At 40.3% G+C, this 27,882-nt stretch overlaps 1 protein-coding gene and 1 non-coding gene across 3 annotated transcripts in view; both read left to right on the plus strand.

Moving 5' to 3' along the window:
* The window catches only part of GLIS3 (GLIS family zinc finger 3), a 740,609-nt gene that overhangs the window by 138,411 nt on the left and 574,316 nt on the right, over positions 1 to 27,882 (plus strand). The window lies entirely within an intron of this gene.
* Positions 13,904 to 14,013, plus strand: LOC112204533 (U6 spliceosomal RNA). Its single transcript, XR_002938165.1, has one exon. It is a non-coding gene; the product is annotated as a U6 spliceosomal RNA (small nuclear RNA).

Here is a 27,882-nt window from a genome sequence, read left to right on the forward strand (position 1 = left end):
TTTGAATTACTTATTTTTACAACCTCATAAAGAGCTCTACCCTTTGCTTCTCTAGCCTGCCTGCTTTTATCCCAGTTCGGGTCACCATCATTTTTTGTCCGTATTATTTCATCTGCCTCCTAACTCTTCTCCATCTTTCTTTACATGCCCTCCCTTCAATCCATCATCACACAGAAGAGTGACCTTTCTCCACTTGATTTTAGCCAAAAGGCCGAGAAGCGATAGGGGAAGAGTCATCTTTCTCAAATACACATGTACCTCCTGTGTTGAAAACATCAATGATACTCCTGGTCCTTGGGATTAGGAGCAAACTCATTACATGGCTTCCAAGGTTCTTCATAATCTGAATCCTGCTTGCCCTGTGGCCTTGTCTCATCCCATTGCCCAGTCTCCTCACTCTCCATCCCACTCCCACTCCCACCTCCTATTTCTGCTCCAACCATGCTGTATTGAAAAGACCACGTAGTATCTCACCTTTGGCCCTCACACTATTTTCTCTGCTTAAATATTTTTCCCTCCATCTTTTCCTTCAGGTCTCAGCTACAGCATCATGCCTCAAAGTAAACTTAACCTCATGCCCAAGGCTGGGTTAGGTGCCTCTTCTGTAGCTGCTCATAGCATCCCACACATTGAACCACTGTAGCATGTATCACATTGTAGTCTACTTTACTTGTTACTTACAGCTTCCAGATATGGGCTGCTTGAGGAAAGGGACAAAGTCTTGAGGAAAAAAAATAACTCTTTGATATATAGATTTAGATATAAATTATCTTGATCCTGAGCACCGAATAACAAATTACAAAATTACACCTGGCATTATGGTTGTAAAAGAAATGCAGCATGGTATAGGGGAAATGGCAGACCAGGACTTGATCTTGCCTCTGCCTCCTGGCCAGCTAGGAGACCTTGGGAAAATTATTTCATATTCGTAAGCCTTAGTTTCCTCATCTGTAAATTGGGATGATCTACTTTCAGTGCTGTTGTAAGAGGATCAGTTTAATGATTCATATAAAAGAGCTTAACGCAGTGCTTGGCACATATTAGAATACTCAGAAGAGGCAGTTTTTTAAAAAAATAAATCACTACCCCATGTTGATAAATAATATATACATGGGGTACATAGTCACATTTTGATACATACAATGTAGAGTGATCAGATCAGGGTAGTTAGCGTATCCATCATCCCAAACATTTATTATTTCTTTGTGTTGGCAGCAGTCAATATCCTCCTTCTAGCTATTTGAAAATACATATTAGTGTTAACTATAATCATCCTACAATGGTATAGGACACTAGGAAGTGGTTGTTATCGTAAAATGTTATGGTCTATCTCACCCCTAGCATAAAATATATGAAAGCAGAGCAGAAAACAAAGGAATCTAAGAACTTGAGCAGGCTGGGTACGGTGGCTCACGCCTGTAATCCTAGCACTTTGAGAGGCCAAGGCAGGTGGATCACAAGGTTAGGAGTTCAAGACCAGCCTGGCCAATATGGTGAAACCCTGTCTCTACTAAAAATACAAAAATTAGCCAGGCATGGTGGTGGGCACCTGTAATCCCAGCTACTTGGGAGGCTGAAGCAGAGAATTATTGCTTGAATGGGGAGGCAGAGGTTGCAGTGAGCCAAGATCGTGCCACTGGACTCCAGCTGGGTGACAGAGTGAAACTGTGTCTCAAACAAAATACAACAACAACAAAAAAAGAGCTTAAGCAACTACTTCACAGTCCAGAGAATGATAGTGAGTGGGGCCAGGGGAAGAGGGTGAGTGAGGAGCCACTTTTAGCTAAAGGGAGAGCTGCTGACCTAGCCCTTAAATTGAGCTGGAGCAGGGGATGGAAGAAGAAAGAAGGAGGAGGCAATGTTCTCCAGGCCCCCACCCCCTCAATGCAATGTCCACGACCCCAAGGCAACTCCAGCATGGGTGGTAAGGGTATGAGAATAGTGATAGAGGACACTTGAATGTGCACTTGAATCACCTGGGAATGCTGTTTAAAATGCAGATTCTGATTCCATAGACATGGGGTGGAGTCTGAGACTCTGCATTCCTAATAAGATTCCAGGTCATGCTAATGCTGCTAATTCAGGGATCATATTTTGAGTATCAAGGATGTAGAAAATAACCACTTATGCTACTTCTTATTGTGTAATGATATTAAAAAAAAATTTGCCTCAGCAATTTTGTGAGGATTCCATTGGGGAAGAATATTCTGTGGGTTTGGAAAAAATATTCTGATAAATCACTTGGGATTGAGGTGTAGGTGGGATGACTCACCAAAGCATGCATTGAAATAGTAACTGAAGATCTTAAACTGCTTTCTTAAGAAGAGGCCGATTGACTCAAGGTCTTTTTGTCTCTGCATCAGAATGAGAGGGGCATCTGAGTTTGAGGGCAGAACAGAATGGCTGTCTGTAGGAGACGGGGAACAGTGTGAATGGGGAACTGGATGCAGGGACCCACACTGGAGGAATGTCTGTAGAGATATTCAGAAGTTGTTTGCTTGACAGTATGCCCATTTTTCTTCATCCCATCCAAGGAATACTTTGGATTGCTCAGCGGTGCTTTCGTGTATGTAATTTTCCTTCCTCCTCTCCCCTCCCCTCCCCTCCTCCCCTTTCCTGTCCTCTCCTTTCCTCTTTCTCCCTCTTTTCCTCCCTCCCTCCCTCCCTTCCTCCCTCCCTCCCTTCCTCCCTCCCTCCCTTCCTCCCTTCCTTCCTTCCTTCCTTCCTTTTCTTCCTTCCTTTCTTCTTTTATTGCTTTGCAGGGGGAATGGGCTTGAAGAGATAGATGAGGGGACAGCACACAGCAGGGTTACACTAGCCTTGAAGTCCCTTGCTTGGTTTTCTTCTACAGTTTCTGGGTGGTGGGGAGTCAGGGGGAAGCAGTGGGACACATCCCACCTACTGTTGTTGAGTATTCTGACTGTACTGCTATCAGAATCAGTAATTGAAGCAAAGAACAATAATGTGTTGGAAAATATCTTCAAACTTGCAATAGGTTAAAAACCAAACAAACAAAACCCACAAAATAAAAATAATGGATTGATGGCAGGGTGTGGTGGCTCATGCCTGTAATCCCAGCACTTTGGGAGGCTGAGGCGGGCGGATCATGAGGTCAGGAGATCGAGACCATCCTGGCTAACTCAGTGAAACTCTGTCTCTACTAAAAATACAAAAAATTAGCCGGGCGTGGTGGCGGGCACCTGTAGTCCCAGCTACTTGGGAGGCTGAGGCAGGAGAATGGCGTGAACCCAGGAGGTGGAGCTTGCAGTGAGCCGAGATAGCACCACTGCACTCCAGCCTGGGAGACAGATCGAGACTCTTTCTCAAAAAGAAAAAGAAAAAAAGAAAAAAGGATTGACAAAACCAGAGGGCGAGACAATAACATGGGAGACAAGAGAAGAGGCTGCTTAAGAAAAGGTTAACAGTGCCTGGGCGTTTTCCCAGAAAACAGGAGGCGAAGGAGCAAAACTCTCATGAAATCAAACTTGGTCAGATGTACTCAGGCTCGCTTTATTTCAAAACCTCAGAAGCCCATAACTCAATGGACTGGCACTAATTTTAAAACAGAGTTATAACCTGGGTTCCATGAAAGGACTAACGAGGTATGTCCTGGAATCTCCTGAAATCGTATGTGAGATTTATGTCTGTACATACACATATCATTCTAAGGAGAGGCTACTTACCTCTCATCAAATTGCATATCAAATTGTGATATTAAAATGGTTAAGAATCACTGACTTCAAAATTAAAGCTAGCTAGAAGTCTGTCTTCGATAATCTTTCAATGAAAAAGAGGAAATGAAAGGAAACTAGAAATTTTGTCACTAAGAAATCAAAGTAATCAGTCCAGAGTTACATTGTCATTATTTTAAAATAGTGAAGTCCAGTTAGAGGATGATGAAATGTTTGTATCTGCTTAGAAAAGTAAAAATGCGCTGGGCATGGTGGCTCATGCCTGCAATCCCAGCACTTTGGGAGGCCAAGGTGGGCAGATCACTTGAGTCAGGAGTTCGAGATCAGCCTGGCCAACTCGAGATCAACCTGATGAAACTGTCTCTACTAAAAATGCAAAAAACGAAAACTTAGCTAGGCATAGTGGTGGATGCCTGTAATCCCAGCTACTTGGGAAGCTGAGGCAGAAGAATCGCTTAAACCCCAGAGGTAGAGTTTGCAGTGAGCTGAGATCATGCCAATGTACCACAACCTGGGTGACGGAGTGAGATTCCATCTAAAAAAAAAAAAAAAAAGTAAAAATGGCCTCCCTTGATGTTATTCAATAGAAAATGGTGACCAGGCTAGGCGCAGTGGCTCACTCCTGTAATCCCAGCACTTTGGGAGGCCGAGGCAGGTGGATCATGAGGTCAGGAGATCGACACCATCCTAGCCAACATGGTGAAACCCTGTCTCTACTAAAAATACAAAAATTAGCTGGGCGTGGTGGTGCATGCCTGTAATCCCAGCTATTCAGGAGGCTGAGGCAGGAGAATCGCTTGAACTAGGGAGTCGAAGGTTGCAGTGAGCCAAGGTTGTGCCATTGCACTCCAGCCTGGCGACAGAGCGAGACTCCATCTCAAAAAAAAAAAAAAAAAAGAAAGAAAGAAAAAAGAAAATGGTGACCAATTATTCTCAGTGTCCGTAGTAAACAACAACAAAAGCTTGACATCAGACATAAAATAAATTCAAGTTAGAGCAGTTAGTTTTGCCCCACAAAGAGCACTTGGCAAAGGCTGGAGATATTTTGGTTGCCTCAACTAGGGGTTTGTACTGACAAGTGGGTAGAGGCCAGGGATGAAGGAGAGGTATCACCTTCCCAGGCACCAGTACCAAAATGACTCAGGAGTTGCAGGAGATTCTTCTTCTTCAGCTAGAGCATCGGAGCTGGATTTGGGTAGCAGACACCACCAGGTATCTCAGGCTGCCTTCTGGAGGCCTAAGAAGGCAGGTGGATTAAAATCTCTGTAAGGATCAAACGTTCACGCTAAAACACTGTAATAAATGAGAAGGGAGAAAAAGAAAATCACGTCAGTGCCTCAACAAAATACCCACACTACACACAAGACTCACCTTGTTTTGGAGGTCATGTAAATAATTATGAGTCAATGAATACATTTATATTATACTTGTAAAATAGTGCCTTTTAAGGGAGAAGATGTGACTGGAGTTTAATATGCTGAATTACGAAGACTTAAATTCATGGGCCCAATTTGTAAATGTATGAACATGGTCTGCATAAAACCCTTAACATGAACCTTCAGGTATGTTGGAGACATGCAATAAATGCCCCTTTACTTCTTAATGAATAACTAGAAAACATTTTACACCATTATAGATACTCTAGATTCATGGTTCCGAATTTTTAAATCAGCAATTAGTCATCTATGGGATATTCAGTGCAAGAATAGCACTCATAAATAATAGTATATTTTCCCCAGCCAGACGGATTAGATAGCTAATTATAGTGCTAGCTATTGCGGCTGTGGTCTTCAAGTATAAAGATATTCATAATAGTTAGACATGGCTATATTTGGCAGTGTTTTGTTATTGCTATAATACAGGGAGAGCTTACGAGGTTATAATTTTTCTCATTAGTGGTGAAAAGAATGGAAAATGTGCTTGCATAAGTCTGTACTAGGCAAAAACAAATGTAGAGTCAGATGTGCAAAATTAGGTTTTCTTCAGAAAAATGAAATGAATGCAGTGGGTTTCCTTTTCTGAAAGACTTTGGTGTAAGATATGAAGCTGACGTTTTGAATGGCTATGAATTCTTTCTCAGATATACTTAAGCTGACTTACAGGTAAATCTTCCTTCCACCCACTCAACAATACACAGCATCACCAAATTAAAGCTTGACAGTTACAGGTTTCCCGTGCTTTTTGTTCAAGAACTGCAACCATAATGAATTCTTCTATATTTGATGCACAGATCCCAAAGCCTAATGCCATGTTTCCTGAGAGAATGAAGACTCACAACCACCCCATATTACTCCTGTAATCTTTGAGCTAGGGGCTCAAAGATTAAATAATAATTTTTTAAAATTATGAGATAATAATTTTTAAATTATTTAATTTTAATAATTTTAAATCTCATAATTTTAAAATTATGAGATAATAATTTTTAAAAATTGAATCAATGTCTCCTAAAAGAAAATCTAAAAATCCTCAAGCCATCCTGGGCTTTATACACTCCTTGAGAAGAATTCTGGGTCCTCAGAGTTAGCAATCAAGGGGGTCAAAATAAATTTAGAAATAAATTCAGTCAAAAATTCTTTTTTCTTTTTCTTTTTTTTTAAATAGACAAATTTTCCTGGGATTGGGTTTTAATGGAACTGGGTTCAGCAAGTCCAAATTCTACCCTCTACTGGCTCATTCAGAAAAACCATTTTCTGTTTCATTTTTGGCAGCTCTGTAATTAGGGTAATAAATTCACACTCAGGCCCACTGGGTCATAAAGGTCATAGAAAAGATCATTATATTACTGGCGGTAAAAAGAGAATCAGATTAAAACAGAGCCCTTCTTACATGTTTAACAACAGTAAAAGAAAAAGATCATCTCTTAACTAATCAAAGTTAACATTACTAAAAATGGAGAAACTAACATAATGTACCTCCTGATAAGATGTACGCAGAAGGACAGCAATTACTTCTTCAGTTTTCCTGCCAAAAATGCATAACCTGAATCTAATCACAAGGAAACATCAGCCAAATTTAATGTGGGGGACATTTTACAAAATAACTGGCTTTTAATCTTCATAAATATCAAGGTCAGAAACAGAAAGAATGACTGAGAAACTGTTCCAGACTAAAGGGGACTAACAAAACATGACAACTAATGCGATACGGGATTAGATCTTGGGCTGGGAAAAACCAAATGGTTAGAAAAGATATTATAAGGCAATGGATGAAGAGAGAATATGGAACGTGGATTAGCTAATGATACTGTGTCAGTGTTAAATTTCCTGGTCTTGATAATCACAGTGTAGTTATATAAGAGGATATCATTTTTTTAAAAAAGTAAAATATACACTGAATATTTAGTAAGGGGCATAGTGTCTCCAAACTTACTCTCAAATGACTTAGGGGATAAAAGCCATAACTAGTGTTAGAGCTAGAAATAGAAATAGTAACAGAAATAGAAACAGAAATGTGTGTGTAGAGACAGACATACCGGTATGTACAGCAAATGGAGAAAACATACCGGTATGTACAGCAAATGGAGAAAACAGAAAATGTAAGCAACCAGTGAACCTGTGTAAAAGATATACAGAGTTCCTTATACTATTATTGCAAAATATACAAATTAATTTATAATATAAAAAAGACTGCCATTGATTACAATAATCATTTTTTACACACCATTATGCAAGTCATTTTTTTTCTATCAAATCTTCCAAAGTGGGATTGGGGGATCGGGTAAAACTCCCTCACTTTAAAAAACAAGTTAAGACCCAATATGTGGGGGAAAAAAAAAAAAAGATCCAATATGTGGTGATTCAGGAAGAATAGTGATCTAAAGAAGTAGTTCTGGATTTTTTTCCAGTTATTTCATTCTGGCAAAGGGCATCTATGTGTAATGTACTCTTGTGTGTTTCTACTTAACATTATAAGGACCTGTAGGATTGACTCAGAGAATGGGGCTACTCTGAGGTGCTCCCTTGGGTGATAGCAGAAGCAAATAATTCATTCATTCAGAAACATAAGAATGTCATAAACAGGGTGTCCCTCCTCCCTTAGTTTTAATACTCCAAAAGCTGCTGCATTTACGAGGTAATTTGGGAGAAAAAAGAAAACATTAAAGTCTGGGACCAGATACAAAAGAAAAAGCTGGAACTATGTCACCTGTTAGAATCTAAGGTTTGGGGCCATAGTGAAAGGTAATTGACTTCAATCTCCCTTCCCCAGAAGGGGTTACAGATACCAGCGAAGTGGAGAGGAGGCAGGTTCTACCTAGACTAGTGCATCCCTAAGATCCCCTGGGAAAGATAAACATTTGTTATTTTTTTTTAATTTAATTTTATTTTAAGTTCCAGGATACATGTGCAGGATATGCAGGTTACATAGGTAAACGTGTGCCATGGTGGTTTGCAGCACCTATCAACCCATCACCTAGATATTAAGCACAGCATGCATTAGCTATTTATCCTGATGTTCTCCCTCCCCCCACCCCCGCCCCACGACAGGCCCTAGTGTGTGTTGTTCCCCTCCCTGTGTCCATGTGCTCTCATCGTTCAGCGATGAGTGAGAACCTGTGCTGGTTGGTTTTCTGTTCCTGTGTTAGTTTGCTGAAGCTAATTCCTTTCAGGTTCATCCATGTCCCTGCAAAGGACATGATCTCATTCCTTGGGCTGTATAGTATTCCATGGTGGATATGTACCACATTTTCTTTATCCAGTCTGTCACTGATGGGCATTTGCATTGATTCCATGTCTTTGCTATTGTGAATAGTGCTGGAATGAACATACGCATGCATATATCTTCATAATAGAATGATTTATATTCATTTGGGTATATACCCAGTAATGGGATTGCTAGGTCAAATGGTATTTCTGGTTCTAGGTCTTTGAGGAATCGCCACATTGTCTTCCACAATGGTTGAACTAATTTACATTCCCCCCCAAAAATATGTACATTTGTAAGAATATTAACAGTACCAGGTACTGGATGTGTGTTTCATTGTACTAAGTGCTTTACCAAATCCCTATTGACAGTACAAACCTCTATCTGAATTTGCTGCTCTTAATCGAGATTTTTAAAATATAATTTTTCCCCAAATTTCGGTTAAATATTTACATATCTGATAGAATAAACTGACCATCTCAACCTACCCCAGCCCAACACACATACACACACACACCCCCCTCTTAGAATGGAATAAATCTAGCAATGAGGAAGAAACTACTTGAACTTGGTGCCAGGTGACACAGGCAGAGTGATTTTTCAGTTATTGGGAAAAACCTTAATGAAAACAGGCTCAGAAAAAAAGTCTACTGTTATTAATTCAAAAGAAGTAGAGTTAAAACTATACCAATAAGAGAACACACCCCCTATATAGACTAGACAAGCAATCTTTGGAAGAAATTGCTTTTCTCACAGAAAAATTAGATGGTCTCTAAGGAATTTCTGAAGGAAACCTGGAGGCAGGCTCTTCTGGAGGTGAGGTACCCCCCAGGTCCCCACTGTCCCTTCCACCAGAGATGAGTGCATCTATGAAAGGGGGATCAGAGGAAGCCTCACTGACCTCCAGGTAAAGCCAGAGGCAGCAGAATATTACAGACTGAAGAGGTGGCTGGGTCTAGGGCTTTCTATCCTGGCAGGGACAGTGGGCAGAGATAGAAAGGGAGAGCGAGATGGAGAGGAATGACATCCACACAGAGGAGAAGAAGACAGGAGGATGAGGAGACAGAGAAATAGGCAGGAAGCAAGCCTTTGTGGAGATACTTTCTCAAAGGCCCCCATGTGGAGAACTTGTTTCCCTTCTGAGACATGAGAAAGGGCGTTAACTTTTTTAAAAAGGTACAATTCCTCTTTCTGCTTCCAGCTCTCTACTGCTTTGGGTCATACATGAATCTTTCAGAAAGACAGTGATCTAAAGCCTCTCCCAGTGGAGTCCAAGGAAGGTAGAAAGTTAGGATAAGGAGAGGTAGCCCCATTGTATAGGATGAGTATCTGTCCTGTCCCACAGTGGACTACTGGGTGGGGAAGAGCCACCACCAACTCTGGATCTTCTAGCCTGAGAGAAAGGTGATTTCCTAACTCCCTTGACTTTTCACCCTCTTCAGAGGGTCACCACAGATATCTGTATGAGGCCAGAGAGACTGGGCGCCCCCCCCCCCCCCCGGGTATAAGCGTATAAACGCTACTTGCAGTTTATGAAGTTTATCAAGTACCACTGGGCATGATGGTGTGTGCCCATAGTCTCAGCTATCCAGGAGGCAGAGGCAAGAGTATCACTTGAGCTTAGAAGTTTGCGGCTACAATGAGATATGAATGCTCCAATGCACTACAGCTTGGGAGGCTGAGCAAGACCCTGTTTTTTTTTTTTTTTAAAAAAAAGACTTTTATCAAGTACGTAATATATAAAAACAATATCTGGGTTTAGACTGCCACAAAGTCTACTTATGCTGTTTCCTGCACATAGTGCAAAGTATTGCACCCTATGCATATTATGAATGATTGCTCTCAATACATAGAAGTGATTGCATACTTCAGCTGCGGCTGCTGCTTTCCCCCTCCAAATTTATTCTCCACAATTTGGAATGTTTCAGAGATCTTCAAACATGTCATGATCTTTCAGGCATCTGTACATGTCCGTGGTTCCCTCTACCTCAAATGTCTCTCTTTTGTCCTCTGCCAGAAATTTTTTTATTAGTCTGGGTTTTAGCCCATTGCAGCACATAGTATTTGTTCAGGAAGTGTTGATGGAATGAAAGAAAGAATGAGTGAATAATTCCCTTCTCCACTGTCTTAGAACATTCTATATGTGTCACTCATTTTACTTATCACACTGTGTTGCCTCTTACTTATCTGCCACAGATTCTTGATGTCTAGCACTGCTGCCTGGCAGGATAAACCAATAGAAGAGTGCCTGAAATATAGCAAATGTTCAACAAATTATTGTTGAATTGATCTGAACTGTTCACTCCCTCTTGGACATCTGCTTATTCACTGCACTTGGGCACCTGTATGTCTGTGTGCAGTGCCGTCTGTGTGTCTTTCCTCAAATGCAGGTGTTTTTGTAATATGGCTTTCTGGCTTGACGTGATGTGATTTTCTTGGGCAGAAGTTAGCATACTTCCAGTGTCCAGGACTAAGAAGTATATTTAGCTGGTTATTTTGATTTAGATTCTTCTATTGAACTCTAAATTTTTAGTTAGTTCAAGATCCAAGAACCTTTGGAAATGCAGACTCTACAGGACCATATTTCACCAACAAGGGCTTTTTAGTTCCAGCAGCCTTTGGAAGTCCCACGTGGCTCTATGCACTGTGGGATATCCAGGCAAAATGAATCCCCTTCCCTCACAACCTACGAGTTCTGGCCTGTAAGTCATGTTACTCCCTACATTTGTATAGGAGGGAAATCCAGTACTTCCTTGAAGGGGAAGAAACATTCATGAATTAGCAACCTAGATGAAGGCAGGGTAGCAGAGCTGTTAGGAGAATTGATTTCGAAATTAGCCCTGAGGTTGAATCTCATCTCTACCCTTTGTCAGATGTGCAACTTTGGACAAGTTACTGAATTGCTCTTAGCCTCTAATACCTATGTCACAGGGTTTTCCTAATGATTCAGTGAGTTAATGCACATCAAACATGCAGCTCAGAGTAGGTACTCAGTAGCTGCTGGGTCATTCATCCAATTCAGGCTTACGGAGGCTGTGGCACCTCAGTCGGCTTAAGTGCTCTTTCTTTGATTTTGTATATAGAATCCCCTTAAAATCAGCAATTGTTGGTACCCCCACCCTATCCCCTTTTCTTCACTTTCTGACTTCTTGAAAAATCTAAGAGCTTAGCTTTTCCAAATGTGTGATATGGAGCATCTCTTCTGTTCTAGGAGCAGCTTACAACCCCAAAGCTATATAATGTCATTTGGAATGTTTTTGGCTATTATTATTTCAAATACTTTTCCTGCTTTATTCTTACTCTCTTTCTTCTGGGACTCTAATTACATATATGTTAGATGATTTTATATTGTACTATGAATTCTGGAGACTGTTTTATTTTTTGTCCACTTTATTTTTATTTTTTTTTATTGTTTTTGAGATGGAGTCTCGCTCTGTCACCCAAGCTGGAGTGCAGTGGCGCCATCTCGGCTCACTGCAACCTCTGCCTCCCAGATTCAAGCCATTCTCCTGCCTCAGCCTCCTGAGTAGCTGGGATTAGAGGCACATGCCACCACGCCTGGCTAATTTTTGTATTTTTAGTAGAGACAGGGTTTCACCAGTTGGTCAAGATGCTCTCGAACTCCTGACCTCGTGATCTGCCCACCTCAGCCTCCCAAAGTGCTGGGATTACAGGCATGAGCCACCACACCTGGCCCTGCCTCTCTGCTCTTAAGATAAACCCTGGAGGTAAAGGTAACCATGGAAATTTCTCCCAAGAAGAGGATGGCATCCTTGATGTGAACAGCTTTTCCCTAGTTCACAGATTAAGACTTACTTCTATTATCATGAAACTCTTATCTTTTAACATTTTTTGCTTGCTTATTCCTCTATGAACATAGAAGTGGAAAAGGGGTCTGTTATGTGCACTTATGGGTATACTTTTATTTGTGAAGGGGTTTGTAGCCAGTCTTCCACATGGATAACCTTATACTTTGATAGATAAAAGACGAAGGCTGAATGCAGGTAAGAAACTTTAATGGTACATGTGTTGCCTCATAGTCAGTCAAAAACAAAACATTGGTTCACTCCTTTTAACCCACATCATGGGTTAAAGAGAACATTGCCAGAAGGCCTTCATTCTTCTAAAAGGGCATCATTTGTTAGGTCGTTTTTCCACAGTTTAAAATAAAAGAAGCGATGATTAGAAATGTATCCCTCATGATAGGTTCTATAACAAATTCTGCTGTAAAGGCTACAGTTACACAACAGACTTTTAAATTCTCTTGTGAAAGTTAAATAATAGAATTAGCTAAACAGAAAAGTACCTGTACAGCTGCTGGCAATTTTGGCCTATGGGGAAATACATCAAATGAAGATTATAGAAATTCAGTGGTAGGGGATTGATGAAGAAATTGCTTAGTCAAATGAGTAAACTCTTTACCTAGCTCATTCTTTGATCTATTTAATTTTAGGAGATTTGGTTTATGGGGACCCTGGATAAGGAGCATATTCCAAACTCTTGGTATTATCCTCCCAATAGTCATAGTAATAGTCTCCCTGCTGCACTGTATTCTCTCAAAGATTTTAAATGCTTGCATGCAGCCATCTCTAGAATGTCATATAGTCTGTCTCCAATTTGAACGACAAGAGCTGAAAGAAATGTGCAACCATGAGGACACCATAACCTATGAATGACATGCTGAAATCGGAAACCCAAAATGATGGTAACTGAGAGTGGCACTAAGGCCATAAGTTTTGGTCACACTCTCACGTAAGTAAGAACCTGACCAAAAAAAGGGGGAATTAAAAAAAAATTCTGGGAGCCCATTGTTTTGGATTGAGCTCATACACTAGGCCCCAACAAACCAAACCAAAATGGAATTGCTCGTGCTAAGACTTTAAGGAAACACATAGATTCTAGAACAGTCCAGGTTTTGGTTTTTTCCTCCTGCAAATCTCTATAACAAACATTTCTGACAGCGTAGGTATCCGCTCCCTGAAGTTCCCATTAAATCTTTTAACCAAATTCATTTCCTGTTGCCTAGAGACCATCAAGCTTCAGATGATCATGCAACAAAAGTTCCAGGTGAAGACACCACCCCTGGCCATTAAGGAGCTACCCTGCCACCAATAGACAGAGTAGGGTGAGAGTTCTGTGATCCTCAACAGGGACTATGCCCCAAGCCAGCATGAAGCAGTTACAGAAAAAAGACCATCGGTCCCTCTGACTCTCATAAAATGTATGGGGATCACATCTCTCAGTGGGGAGATGAAGCAGGAAAATAGGGTCTGGAGGCAGGGAACATAAGGCCAATTCACACTTTAGCTATGACAGGAATATCCTCTCCATTGGGAATAGAGCCAAGTAAATGACTTTGTAACTTTATTTCATCCTTTCCATTTACATAGGGCATACCCCAAGTAATCAGTGGAATCCTCTAGCGGGTATTTCAACTCCCAAAAATTCTGTAACGGGACCTTTTAGCTCCCATGCTCAGGCCTGCTCCCACAGCATGGAGTACTTTCATTTTCATTAAAACCCTTCTTTGTGTGTGTTGTCCAATTCTTTGTTCAACACGCCAAGAATCTGTACACCTTCCACCGTTAACACATATACTAAAATTGGAATGATACAGAGAAGATTAACATGCTCCTTGCACAAGGATAACATGCAAATTCGTGAAGTGTTTCATTTAAAAAAATCATAATTTTTTTAAAAAGAAAAGAAAATGAAAAACTAATAAAAATAAAAACAAAAATAAAAATATTCCTGGCTACACACAAAAGATTTGGCTATGAAAATGTTCATTGCAGCCCTATAATACACATGTATAGACACAATTTTTATTATTATAATGAGATAACTGTAATATAGCTTAGTAACCAAAGCTCCTTCTGAGTAGGGTGATTAGGGTGATTAGAGGAGATTCTGTTTTTATTCTCTGTCTCTTGTTTTTCTCCCTTAATTTCTACTGTGGACATGTGCTGTTACAATAAAGGGAATAATCCAAATAAAGCATTTACAGAAGGGATAAATTCTCACCCCAGAGGTAGTTTGTCACTGGTTGGCCATGAGTGATGAGGCAGCAAAGATGCCATAAATAGATGGGAATAGGGATCTCAATATATTTCTTTGTGTCCTGAAGCATTCTCTGCTAAGTGTTGCATGATTGGTACAGATGGTAAGTGGTACAGGAGATTAGAATCTCTTTCGGGATTGGCTCAGGGTTGGGGTGAGCCTTGTGCACCAGGAAAAAGAACGGCATTTTTTCTTTCTTTCTCTTCCTTCCTTCCTTCATTTTTTTTTCTTTCTTTCTTTCTCTCTCTCTCTCTCTCCTTTCTTTCTTTCTTTTTCTTTCTTTCTTTCTTTTTTCTTTTTTTTTTTTTTGAGATGGAGTTTCACTGTTGTCGCCCAGGCTGGAGTGCAATAGTGTGATCTCAGCTCACTGAAACCTCCGCCTCCTGGGTTCAAGCATTTCTCCGGCCTCGGCCTCCCGAGTAGCTGGGGTTACAGGTGCCCATCACTACAACACCTGGCTAAGTTTTGTATTTTTTAGTAGAGACAGGGTTATGCCATGTTGGCCAAGCTGGTCTCGAACTCCCGACCTCAGGTGATCCACCTGCCTCAGGCTCCCACAGTGTTGGGATTATAGGCGTGAGCCACTGCGCCTGGCCAAGAACTGTATTTTCTAGAAGCCCAGGCTAAGTCTGAGGTTCATGGAGTCTAACATCTATATTGCTTGGAAAATGCAGCTTTTGGATTTTAGGTATCAACTTCTATCTTCGGGGTTGCGAAAATCCTTGAAATTTTTAGCTGCAGAGGGAATCCACGAAGAAACGGAATGTGGGAAATCCAAGGGAATGCAGAAACAGTCCTGCCGGCAAACTGCAACCCATGAGATCCTAGCTGCTAAGAGTTCACTGTGTACAGTAAACTGTTCTGAGGAGTGTTAGATTTTTCCTTTTTTAAGAAATTCAAAACACACTTCAAAATATATTGCTCCATTATTGTTTTACAAGCAACTTCTAAAAGGCTGAGGCATCTGCCCTTGGTTTCTACTCCTGTTGGGCAACATTATGAAGCTTGTATAGCTGAATGCTGACAAGTGAGTTGAAATCGTGACAATGACAGTTAGGACTCAATGTTGTGCAACAGTGTCTGGCTCCAGGTTCCCAGTTTGGATCTCAAGGAAAGGAAAGTCTTCTATCTCATATGTTTTGGATGTGTTCAGGGGGCTGGAGGTTGAGTGGGTGGGAGTGGGAGACATCGGAGTGTAGGAAGAGGAAGACACATGACTCTGTGGATATTAACCAGCTGGTGAAGGAAATTTTTCAAAAGGAAATGGAATTTATTACCTAGCCCTTGAATAAGCAGTAAGCTGGGAGACCATGATTTAGGTTAGGGATAAGGCAGTGGGTGGCATCTTGCTGTCCGGGGAAGAAATTAGAGAGTCATAAATATATATACATATATATTATATATAAAGGAAAGAGGTTTTATATATATTATATAAAGGAAAGAAGTAAGGAAGAAAAGAAGGAAGGAAGGGAGGGAGAGAAAGAAAGAGAAAAAGAAACAATTTCAATGCCATTGGCAAACAATCAACCATGAGTAATAGTCCTTGTTAAAGAACACAAAGCTGATATTGACAACTTAGAAAATAAATTTTTATCTTCATTTGGAATTTCTAAGAAGTTTTTTTTTCCAATGAAGTTGAGTCCTGGCTAACTGAACAGTATTATCTAAAAAGTAGTTCCGTTTTCCCACCTCTGGCAGCACTGCTGTTGTTTCAAAAGATTGCTCCATGATGGAAACCCCTTATAAGGTCCAGCACCCTGTGTTCACCATCAGTGTGCTCCACAAAGTGAGCAGGAGGAAAACGTGTACACCTCATTGGCACCATCTGTGTACAGTGTGCTGGGCAGTAACTGGTTAACCCCCAAAGGCCACAACTTCTTCAATACCAAGTGGGAAATAAAAGAGACTACTCTCATCTGCCCTATAAATGGCATGACTGATTGGCAGCCAATGGCACACAAACTCCCTGAGAAGTGGGGGTAGTTCCATGGATATTTAAGGCTGTAAGTCTTGAAGGAGAGGAATTGAGGGGTTCATGCTCTCTCTAGGACCACCTAGCTAACAAAGGCCTTTATTCTAGACAAGGAGAAGCCCATTTCAACTACTGGAGATCCAGTTACCATTCAATACCTCCCTCTTAATTAAAATGTAAACTTCTGAACATAGAAGTTTGTGGTCAATCAACACAAAGAGGCTGATTATCCCAAAAATCTACTTTTCTGGAAGTAAGTGTTCAAACGGAGACGATCAAGTCATATTACCTAAGAAAGGTTATAGGGGACGTTTGGAGACTTCTTTTGGACTTATACATCTAGATTTTATTTCCTTTTAACCATCTTAATAGACTTTTAATGCATCCAGAGAATTAGAATTTAGAAGTGTTGAAATATAGCCAGGTTTGAGCTTGTATAGAAACTGCTTTTGGAGCACATGCTGTTCTTAATTTGTTAGTAATTAGAAGTAATTACTAAACAGCTTCTGCCAGAAGTGAAGAGTTCTATGTTATCTTCGATACATAATAAATGACTCAGGGTAGACCCACACTAGTTTGCTTATCCATGAATCAAGAATAATTTAAGTCAATAATAAGAAAGTAGTAGATAAAAAGGAAAATTAAACTTTCAAACAGCAGTTCCAAATGTTATGGAAAATGAATGAGATTGTAAAAGGTGAATAAAAAATGCAATCTGGTTGGAGTTTGGTTGTGCTTGCAAATTCGTTAAGCGTTTTTTTCTGAAACTTGTTCTATAGAATGTTAATGCCAAGAAGCAAGTGCAATGAAATCTTAGGCCTTGGGCCAGTGGGAGGCCTACTTCTGCTCGTTTTAGTTCTTGCTTTCTCACATGAAGTCTGGCAGCCTCAGGTCATGCCATCATTTCCTTTCAGAAAACCCAAGTTATTGGTACTGTTGAAGTTTTGCTGTCTGTTTTCTTGGCAAGGTTTCTGCAACTCCCTTTTAGGAAAATAGACAGATGGGAAGATGGATTCAAGCACAGAATCGGTGAATCCAGGGAAGGTCAAATTTTGCTTTGTGAGATGCCCTTCCCTGGGCCAGAAATATTAATTAGGCTGTAGTGACACCAGCTGGTCTTCCTGGGAATCTTCCCTCATGTAATTCATTAGAAAATGAACAGATTTTTGTGGTCTGCTTAAACTGTATTAGGTACAGTAAAAGCTACATGAGAAATGGAAGGGCCCTGATCTTGAAGGGTTTATCATCTGAGAGGTATTAAAATATATATAGATGCTGTCTCGACCCTATGGTACCCACTCATCACTCTAGAATTTTGTCTCAGGAGGTTAGGACAAGGAGAAGGGCCTGGTATCTATATTTTTCTGAGGATTCTGATGATCACTCAGGTTTGGGGAGTGATCAAGAGAAAAACTGATTGCTAACATACCTGGAGAAATACTCTAGAAGTCAGAGAACAAAAGAACCATAGGAATTCAGACTAAGCAAGATGATGTTTGTGTGAGGTAATCAGAGAGGCTTCCAGGAGGAGGAGATTCTTGTAGATTTGTGTGAAAAAGCAGAGAAGTTAAAAAACAATCACAGTAATAAGGTAGTATAATCAGGGAGGTATTCCAGGATGGGGGAAAGGCATTTTATTCCCTACACATACTGTTTAACAATGCTCTAACTCTCCAGTTGAATTTCGGTTTTCATTCAGGATTCTTCTGGAACAAACGAAATGTTCTCCAATCTGTACTTTCAATACCTAGAGTAATAATATTTACCCTGATTTTTCCAGGTGTGTCATTCAGCATCTGGCCAGAAAAACAGAAACCACTCTAGATGTTTCAAATAAAAGGGATTTACTACAGATTTTGGTATTACGGGCATTGGAACAGATAAGCAAGGGAGCTAAAGAAGCAAAAACGGAAAAGGGTGACATTCCGAGATTAGTATCTGTAGAGAGCAGCTACCAGCCTTCGGAACTGGGGGAATAAAACTGAAGAGGAGCTGTCAAAGTCCAGGAGCAGGCCTTAAGGGATTCCACCCAGCCTGTGCTGGGACTGCCAAGGATGGTCTCCCTAGCCATGGCTGGGACCAATTAAGAAGGGCAGTTCCAGCAGAACCTTGGGTCACTGAAGGGGCACAGCTACTTCCAGAAACAACAGCAGAAACAAAGAGAGTATAAGAAAGAAATAATGGCTCTTCCTCTTGCCAGACATAACAGAAAGCCAGGTAGTAAAGGAGTCTGGAAAATGTAGTTTGTGGATTCCCACAGCCCCAGCAATACAGACAGGATGGAATAAGGTGAAAGTGGAGCTCAGGGGCAGCAGGTAGACAACTGATGCACCAAGTAAAATGAATCAAGAAGTACTTCCTTCAGGAAGACAAACAGGCATGCCCCAGTTGGAGGTTCGTGCATGCAGATATTAGTACCAAAATGTGCCTGAGTGCTGTGTTCATAAAATCAGAGAATGAAACCTGTAAGGCTTTGTGAGTACTATGTGACCATGCAACTCTTATCTTTTCCTGTGTTAACTTGATTTACCCATCCATTTTTCTGTCCGGTTGGTGCCTATTTTATATCAGATACTGTTAGGCTCTGGGGATCCAAAGATAATGCCATACAGCCCTCTTTAACTACCTTATGAGCCAGGCAGACAGTGAAAAAATTTGATAATCATGAAAATACTGCAAGCAATAATCATGTAATTCATTCTTTATACTTTTCAAAGTACTTCCTCATCTTCTATCCTAAAATTCCTGTAAGATACTTTTTAAAGATATTTTCATGTTGAACTCATTTTATTTCACCACCACCAAATTTTCCATGAAGATTGTATGTCATTTTCTTAAAAATGTAAAGTCATTCACATTTTTACTGTTTTCTCACTTACTGGGTTCTTCCTCCCCTTTTTGATGAGTAAGATTTCCCATCTGACCAGTGACTGCTGAATTTCTCCCATCTTTTTACCCATCAACAATTCGACCATCCGTGAGACTAGTTACCCTCTGGCCATTTCTGCCTGTCCTCCCACATTTTTCTTCTAATTTTATATGGCTTATTTTCCTCTTGGGTTTGTACATTTTCCTCCATTGTTTTCACTAACTAGCTCCTGTGGATCCACCTTAGAGACATTTTGAGAGAGAAGACATTGCAGGGAGTCCTTCTCTTCTCGTTCTATTCTTGGGAGGGTCTTGCATCTCCCATCCCAAAACTTTATGTTGAATTAAATCCACATTCTCCTTTCTACCAGTTTCTTTCATACTTTAATTTATTTAAAAATCTTAACAATATGTTCATATTTGATTGGTAATGACCAGTGTTTCTGAAAGTATTCTCAACGAACTACTTGCCTCTGAATCAGCCAGGTAGCTTGCTAAATATCCAGATTTCTTGGCCAACTTCAGACCTATTGACTCAGAATCTCTGGTGTGAGGCCCGGAAATCTGCATGGTTAACAAGTTCTCCTATGTGATTCTGATTATGCGAAAGTGTGAGATGTACTGATAGAAATCTTTGTCTTCAGCTCTGACATTTAAATTTTTATCTTCTTTGGTGCTTTTGAAAATATTTTTGTTGTTAACAATACTCTGTTGTCACCTGACTTCCTTGATGGGCCGTAATAATTTGAAGTTTGCCCCCTTATTTCTGAAATCATTTTGCTTAGAGCCAATTGTTATCTTTGTGTATGTGTGTGTGACAGAGATTTTTATTACATATCATAGAAGATTTCAAATAACAGCAGAGAGTTATTTTAAAAAGAAACAGTTAAATACATGTCTAATTAGCAGGCAGGAAGGCAAATTTATTCTGTTAGAACTTCTTAAGGAAGAGTCAATAATGAACCAATTATAATTCCTTCTCCTAGCTGTATACAGCCAAGATGCCTTCTAGGTTTGAAACCTTGTCCCAAAATGCTCCTGTGGAATACAGCAGATATTGATGCACTACAGATAGTGAAAATGAGGCTCAGAAAGAGTAGGTGACTTGTGGATGGTAACATAACTAGTTACTTGCAAAGCCAAGATTGGAACCCAGTCCTCCTGGGGGTCTTTCACTCTGTCTGCCTCTAAGACAGACCTCCTTTTTTTTTTGGTTTGATGTCTATGCTAAAACACATACAGATGCATACACACACACACACACTCCTATTCTTTGCAATATAATATTATGTGTGTCAAATATTGGTCCTTTTTGCACCTGTCTTTTGCAAAAGCAAAGTGAGCTCCTTTCTTCAAGAGCAAAAAGATATTTGAAAATACCTCTGTCATTGCTGGGGACACTGTGAACGAATATGTTTTATTCCCTGAGCGGTGCTGACTGCAAATGGAGCGGGATGGTGTACACTGAAGTGAAGCAAATAGTCATGATAATTTCAAGGTCCACTGAAACAGCAGAAAACAAGTCAACTGCCACCACCCAATGGAAATGAAATAACTCGAGGTTTAGTTCCCAGATCCTGAAATCTCATCAACTCAAAACAGCTTATAAGCATTTCCACATTTGATCTCCCATCTCTAGATAGTTTGCACTAAAAGAAGGGACTAATGTTGTCAATCTTCCATAAGGGCTGAAAAATCGAGAGGCATTTAGAGTCAGCTTTGCCACATGTTCTTATCTTTAGCATTTGAATTTGGGATTAATATAGTTTGAGAAATTATAACATTTTAAATAACAATAGCATGGTGTTTTGCCAAACCCCTACTAACCTCAGTAGGGAAGGCACCAGGTTCAAGAGGCTGAAGAAGAGACCCATAGCCAGCAAATGAGACATGGGGTTTTATTAGGAGCTTACATAGAGGGGAGAGAGTGCAGTGGTGACAGGCTGGATAGGAGAACTGCCTTATGTACAGAAATGGTACAGTGGTGGGGGGCTGGACAACATATCCGCCTTCCTACAGTCCGGTGGTGGTGGGATGGATAACATAACGACACGGCCGAGAGGCTGCAGGCTAGGCAAGAAAACCACAGGCACTTGAAAAGAGCACGGAGCTTATATAGCATTTTCACTTAACACTCTTCCCTTAACAATCTCCACCTGTCAGCCTTCATTTAACCCAAAACACTTGACCTCAATCCCCTTCATTTAACCCAAACACTTGGCATGATGGGGGCTCAGATGTACCTCATAGAGGAAGAATCAGTCTCCAGGTTGGCCATGCCCAGATTCCCTAACTTGGAGCACACATTCAGGTGCTTCTGCCATACAAGGTCATTCTAAAGGTATGTTTAAGTTATTGCTCTCAGGGAAGTTTACCCTACACATGCTATCAAGAACCAAGAAATAATATGCACCGTTCTCATTCTGCCTCTGGATTTAGGATTTCCTTCTCTACATAGTCCATATTAGGAATAGTGGGTGATTTCCCATTGCACCAACCAAAATGGAATCTCTCTTTCTGTTTTCATTATATATATAGTTATTGTACCTATTTTGTAGGATTGATGTAGGGTTGCCAGAGAAACTACAGGTGCCTAGTCAAATTTTAATTTCAGATAAATACATTTTTGGTATAAACATATTTTAAGGCCTTCTCTTCCTGGTTCTTCCCAGAGTCAGGAAAAGCTGGACTGAGAGGGCGAAAGAAAAAAAATAAAAAAAAACAAAAACATGTTTTAAATATTTCAGAGAAACAGTGAATATGTTTTTAGTGTATCTGAAATATTTCTGATAAACATTGAATAATTGCACTTGGGATATACTTATACTAAAAAATTGTTCATTGTTTATCTGAAACTGAAATGTAACTGGCATTATGTAATTTTATTTTCTAAATCTGGCAACCCAGACTGAGGATTAATTATATATATATAGTATCTGGCACATAGTAAATGCTCTTTAAAATTACTTTTATAATTGAGCTTCTACACACCCTAATAAGTGGTAATAATTAGCATTTGTATATCACTTTACTATCTCCAAATTCTTCTCATGTTCACGATCATTCTGATCTTTTAATGGTTCTGTGGTATACCCATTTACCAGATGAAGGAGGTAAGCCTCATACACATAAGTTTTACTGGCTGCAGAGTAATCCATGGTATGCTTTACAATCTTTTATAGACATGTATTTTTGAATATTTAATATTGGCTGCTATTATAAATATTATTAAATGAACTTCTAAGAGCATGTTTTTTACCACTACATTAAAAACTTCTTAGATTAGAGATCACGACTGTTTTTTCCTCCATTGCCCAACTAAAAGTAATACTCAGTAAATATTGCCTAAACAAGTGCAACTTTTAGATTATTGCTAGCTTTGTCTAATAATGAAAAAATAATATTAATAGCATCTTATACTATATAACAATAATATTATTAGCATCTTGTAATAATGTAAAACCAGCCATATTCTAGATGGCCTACATTTCATAATAGAATCTTCACACTACTTTGCGAAATAAGATAGCCTTATTACCCTGTATTAGGGTTCTCCGGAGGGACAGAACTAGTAGGATATATGTATATATGAAAGGGAACTGGCTCACAGGATCACAAGGTGAAATCCCACGATAGGCCGTCTGTCAGCTGAGGAAGAAAGAAGCCAGTAGTGGCTCAGTCTAAAGCAGGGAAGGCAACAGTGCAGCCTTCAGGCTGTGGCCAAAGGCTGAGAGCCCCCAGCAAACAACAGGTGTAACTCCAAGAGTCCGAAGGCGGAAGAACCTCCAGTCTGATGTCCTAGGGCGGGAGGAATGGAAGGAAGCATCCAGCACGGGAGAAAGATGAAAGCCAGGAGACTCAGCAAGCCAGCTTATCCCACCTTCTTCCTCCTGCTTTGTTCCAGATGCGCTGGCAGCCAATTGGATGGTGGCCACCCACATGGAGGATGGGTCTTCCTCTCCCAGTCCTCTGACTCAAATGTCAGTCTCCTCTGGCAACACCCTCACAGACACACCCAGAAACAATGCTTTACCAGCTATCTAGGCATCCTTCAATCAAGTTGACACCTAATATTAACCGTCACACACCCTGTGTTACAGATCAGGACTTGGAGGCACAAAGGGGTCAGGGAATTTTCTGCCAAGTTATAGGGCTAGTAAGTGGTGGGGCTGGGAGGCAATCTCAGGTGGTCTGGCTCAGAGCCTGCATCCTTTGCCATTGCACTATTCAGCCTCCAGCAGTGGAATCAGTGGCTCAAAGAACACGCACATTTGCAAGCATCCTGATGCATATTGCAAAGTCACCTTCTGCAAAGACTGTGCCTGTATACTCTCCCACCAGAACACAGGAGTATCTCAGTGTAGCCTTTCCAGTATTGAGTATTCTCATTAAAACTTTTTTCTCATATTTGATAGGTTAAAAATAGTATCTAATAGCTTTTGTTACATTTATATGATTACAATAGCTTGAGCTTTCTTTTTTGTCAGGTTGAAAAAGTTATATTTCTTCTTTTATAAGATGTATATTTACATTAGTACCCACTGGCATGTTAGGACGGAACCAACTACCTACATGACTTCTATTTTCGTGACTTGCTAATGACTTGCAAAAGTCAGGTTTGCTTGTCTTTTAGCTTTGTGTTTGGACACTTGGCTTATAAAGTTTAAACATAAATAGAAATATGTCACTCTTTCCTTTGTGGTTTCTTCTGTTGCTCTTGTGTTTAGAAAGAGAGCATATAGATTCTACTTTTTAAACTGAATAATGTCTTCCATTGTTTTTTCAAAGGCTCTCCCCAGGAAAAACAATCTTCAGCCTCTGAAATCTCTCCTTGGATCCTCCTAATGCTTTAAATTCTTGACACCTGAAAAGATGAATTAGTTTTTCTTTCATAAGCTTTCCCCACCAACCTGTTTCCTTCCTAACATCTTCCCCTGAAAGGAACCATTTGTCTCTGCTTCAGGGACAATCTCTCCACCAGGGTCATGCCTGAGAACTTTGAAGGAGCGCACACCAAACCCCACCCCGACTTTTTTTCAATCCAGATTGCTAACCCAACTGTTCTGAACGATCATAAGGCTTTATATTTTGTCTGGTGTTTTAGCAGAATTCAGCATATGTCTCATGTGACCTCAGCATTCCTGTGAAGCTCACAGCTCAGGGACTCTTTCTTTTACAGATGAACAAAGACTGAGAAGTTAAGTGAGCCGATGAAACGTGTAGCTGGCACTAGAAACTGGTTATTCTAATGCCTGCTCTTGTGATCTTTGTACTATTCCAAAGTTTTTTAGGAATTACTTTCTATCACAACAGGAGAGCTAAAGACTCACACAACCATGTTTTCTGTCAAGTACTAGTGTTTTAGAAGGTTCTAAAACTTTCCCACTCACACCGGACTGTTATTGGTTGGCAACAGGAAATACTCTTAACATTTGTTTTATGTGCACATATTTAAAAAAGCCACTAGACAATGATGAGCATGTTTTATGACTGTAGAAGCAAACATTCCATAAGGAGGGGCGTGTAGTTCTACTTAGTTGTTACTTTTTACATCCTTACACATTATAAAGCCATGTGTCTGTGGATTATCTTTTGTTAGCCACAAGATGGTACCATTGCACAACCTAGAGAGAGCATCAGTCAGCTGAAAACATCTTCAGAAAGATTAATCTTCAATGTAGCACAAACACAGAAGAAACCTTATATTTATATTATAAAACAGTCGCAAATTGTTTTCGTCCTTCATTAAAGGTATAAAGGAAACTTGTATATACTATAATTTGATATATCCCTTTTCTCTCTGTACCCACACTCTCAACCTGAAAAAAGCCAAAGTTCTGTTTGTTCCACGAGAACATTGTGATCTCCTTTACTTCTACTGAAGGACATATTTGTCATTCTGATGTTGGGAGTTCATTAGACTTGAATGTAACTCCCCTTCCCTTCAAACCTCTTTTGAACGAGGCTGATTATGGGAGGTCAGCACTCCTGAAAGAATTCCAAATTCATTTTTGCAAAGTGGGAAATGACTAAGAACAGTGGGTTCTGTCAGGATAAGATAGGATTTGCATTTAAGATCAAGCAGAGAGCAATCAAAGCATCATTTTATTATAATAGTGAAAAGTTAGAAACAACACAAATGTCCAACAGTAGGGGGGTGTGAAACAATCATCTAGAGGCAAACTGTTGCAAATTGTAAATAGCAAGCTGCAGAATAATATTTCACCACATAGAAAAATGCTCGAGATGAGTTGTCAGGTGGAAAAAAATGGATGGCAAAACAGTATATTCAATTGTGTGCACATATGTGCATGTGTGTTGATGGCAGACACGTGCAATAAATAAGTGACTGTGGTTCTCTCTGAGTGTAGCTAATTGACTTTCTTGGACATTTGAGTCTGGTCTACATTTTTTATTATAAGCCTGCTTTCTGTATGTGATCATTCATCTAGAAGATGAGAGGGCTTTGCTGCCAACTTAGGTCTCATTCTCTTCCTCCTGGTGGAGAAGACAAGATGCCCTGATTGACAGCCTTGTCGGAACCACACAGAGGAGGAAGGGGAATAGTTCCCCAAGAAAGGGATGTGAGAGAGACAGCCGCCATGTGTGAGCTTTGCCTGGACAGGCTTAAGGGCATCTTAAGGGCTTCAGGCTGGGGCTGTGTGAGGGGCTCTTTTAGAGACTGGCCAATCATTAGTTGGAAATCCTATCCATATTAGACCCAATGTTGGTTCTTTTGAAATATGCTATAAGGTGGAAGTTTCAAGATAGCAAGGAGCCCGGAGAACAGTCAAAAGTATCCACACCAGCCCTTTCCATCTTTTTCCTTTGCAGGGATAGATAAAGCAGGGAGTAAGATATAGAGGATTTAGCCCATAACAGCCATTGCTTCAGAGAAGGGGAGTTGTTCTAATTCATTTTGTAACTTCTCTTCGAGGAGAAATACCTGATGGTGCTGGCATCCAATTAGAAGGCAGTATCACTGAAGCAGTTTCAACAAGCAGGTCCTTCTCTGCCCTTCAGTAGCAAAATTAAATAGAGGAATACAGGTGGACAGATTTCGTGTGTCCCCCAAAAGCATCACCATTACCTGTTCCATTCGTTGCAAGATGTGAAATGTAACTGTTAAAAAGGTGCCCGTGTATGAAGTAAATTGTTCAATAGTCATAGTTTGAAAATTACATTTTGGGCCAGGCACGGTAGCTCACACCTGTAATCCCAGCACTGTGGGAGGCCGAGGCAGGCAGATCACGAAGTCAGGAGTTTGAGACCAGCCTAGCCAACATGGTAAAACCCCGTCTCTACTAAAAATACAAAAATTAGCTGGGCGTGGTTGTGTGCATCTGTAATCCCAGCTACTCGGGAGGCTGAGGCAGGAGAATTGCTTGAACCCAGGAGGTGGAGGTTGCATGAGCCGAGATCGTGCCATTGTACTACAGCCTGGGCGACAAGAGCAAGACTCCGTCTCAAAAAAAAAAAAAAAAAAAAAAGAAAAGAAAAGAAAAGAAAATTATGTTTTCCCCTAGATAACAAAAACTCATTAATTTCTAAGTGTTAGGAAGTATTTTTTTAGCTCCCAAAAAGATAACTTGGCCAGGGAGTTTGCATCGTATTTAAATATTTCAAATTGATTATTGGTGTAAATTGAGTGGTCCCAGAAATACGTGCAGCTTCAGCAGTTTGTCACCCCAGAGCAGTTTGTTCCCCAATGCTGGATGTGGATCAACTCTATCAGAACCATGTGGAAAGGATTTAACCTCTGATCTGCATCCCCTACCACTCCCAGATTCTGAATTAGTAGTTCTTCTGTGAATCTTGAGATTTCCCAATTTCCCCCAGGTGATTCTGAAATACAGCCAGGATGGGAAACTACTGATTTAGGTGACAGGGTCCTGGAAGCTGTTAACTGCTCATACTCCGCCTTAATGCATGCGTGATGAGTGATATCTGAGAATGGCATTCTGGGTACACCAGGTACTCTCAGGAAAGTTCAGTTTTATATAAGTAAGCATCATTTTGAGATGGGGAAATCACAAAACCCCATATTTTTCTGTACTTGGAACTTAGGAAACAGGGAAGTCTCTTTTCTGGGGGTTATTCCTAGTTCTGAGATATGCCATTTAATATTCCAACTTGTGTTTTTCTTTATGGTACATTTTTGCTTTCTGCAAACTTTTGTGCAGTACCTACTAGTACCAATCACTGCACAAGGCCCTGAGGTAGATAGAAATATCAGCCGTTCTCCTTGTTCCTGAGAAGTCACTGCCCATTAGAGGCTGGGGAAGAATGGTGGAGTCCTTACCACTGCTTAGGGTAATACCTGCCAAAGTGGCAGGAGGTGAGAACGTAGGTGAAATGAGGATAATAGCACAAGATTCCTTCAGAAGTTGGATGAGCTATCGTAAATTTATAGCATCTTCCCTTGATTCTATTTTTAGGAGTCTTTAGGAAAATCATGTATTTAAGCAGATCTGGATCTCCCCAAGCCACAAGACTTTCTCCTTTTGGTCATCAGTCCCTAAGATTAGTTAAGTTTAGAAAGTCTTAAATTTGAAGCAAGTTCCTTAAGTTAGAATTTAGGTGCACGCACTGTGTGATTTTTTTTTTTTTTTTTATTGGAGGGTCACTGTGCAGAGGAGTATTGTCTCC

This window comes from Pan troglodytes, chromosome 11 (genome assembly GCF_028858775.2).
Source record: "Pan troglodytes isolate AG18354 chromosome 11, NHGRI_mPanTro3-v2.0_pri, whole genome shotgun sequence".
Lineage (NCBI taxonomy): Eukaryota > Metazoa > Chordata > Mammalia > Primates > Hominidae > Pan > Pan troglodytes.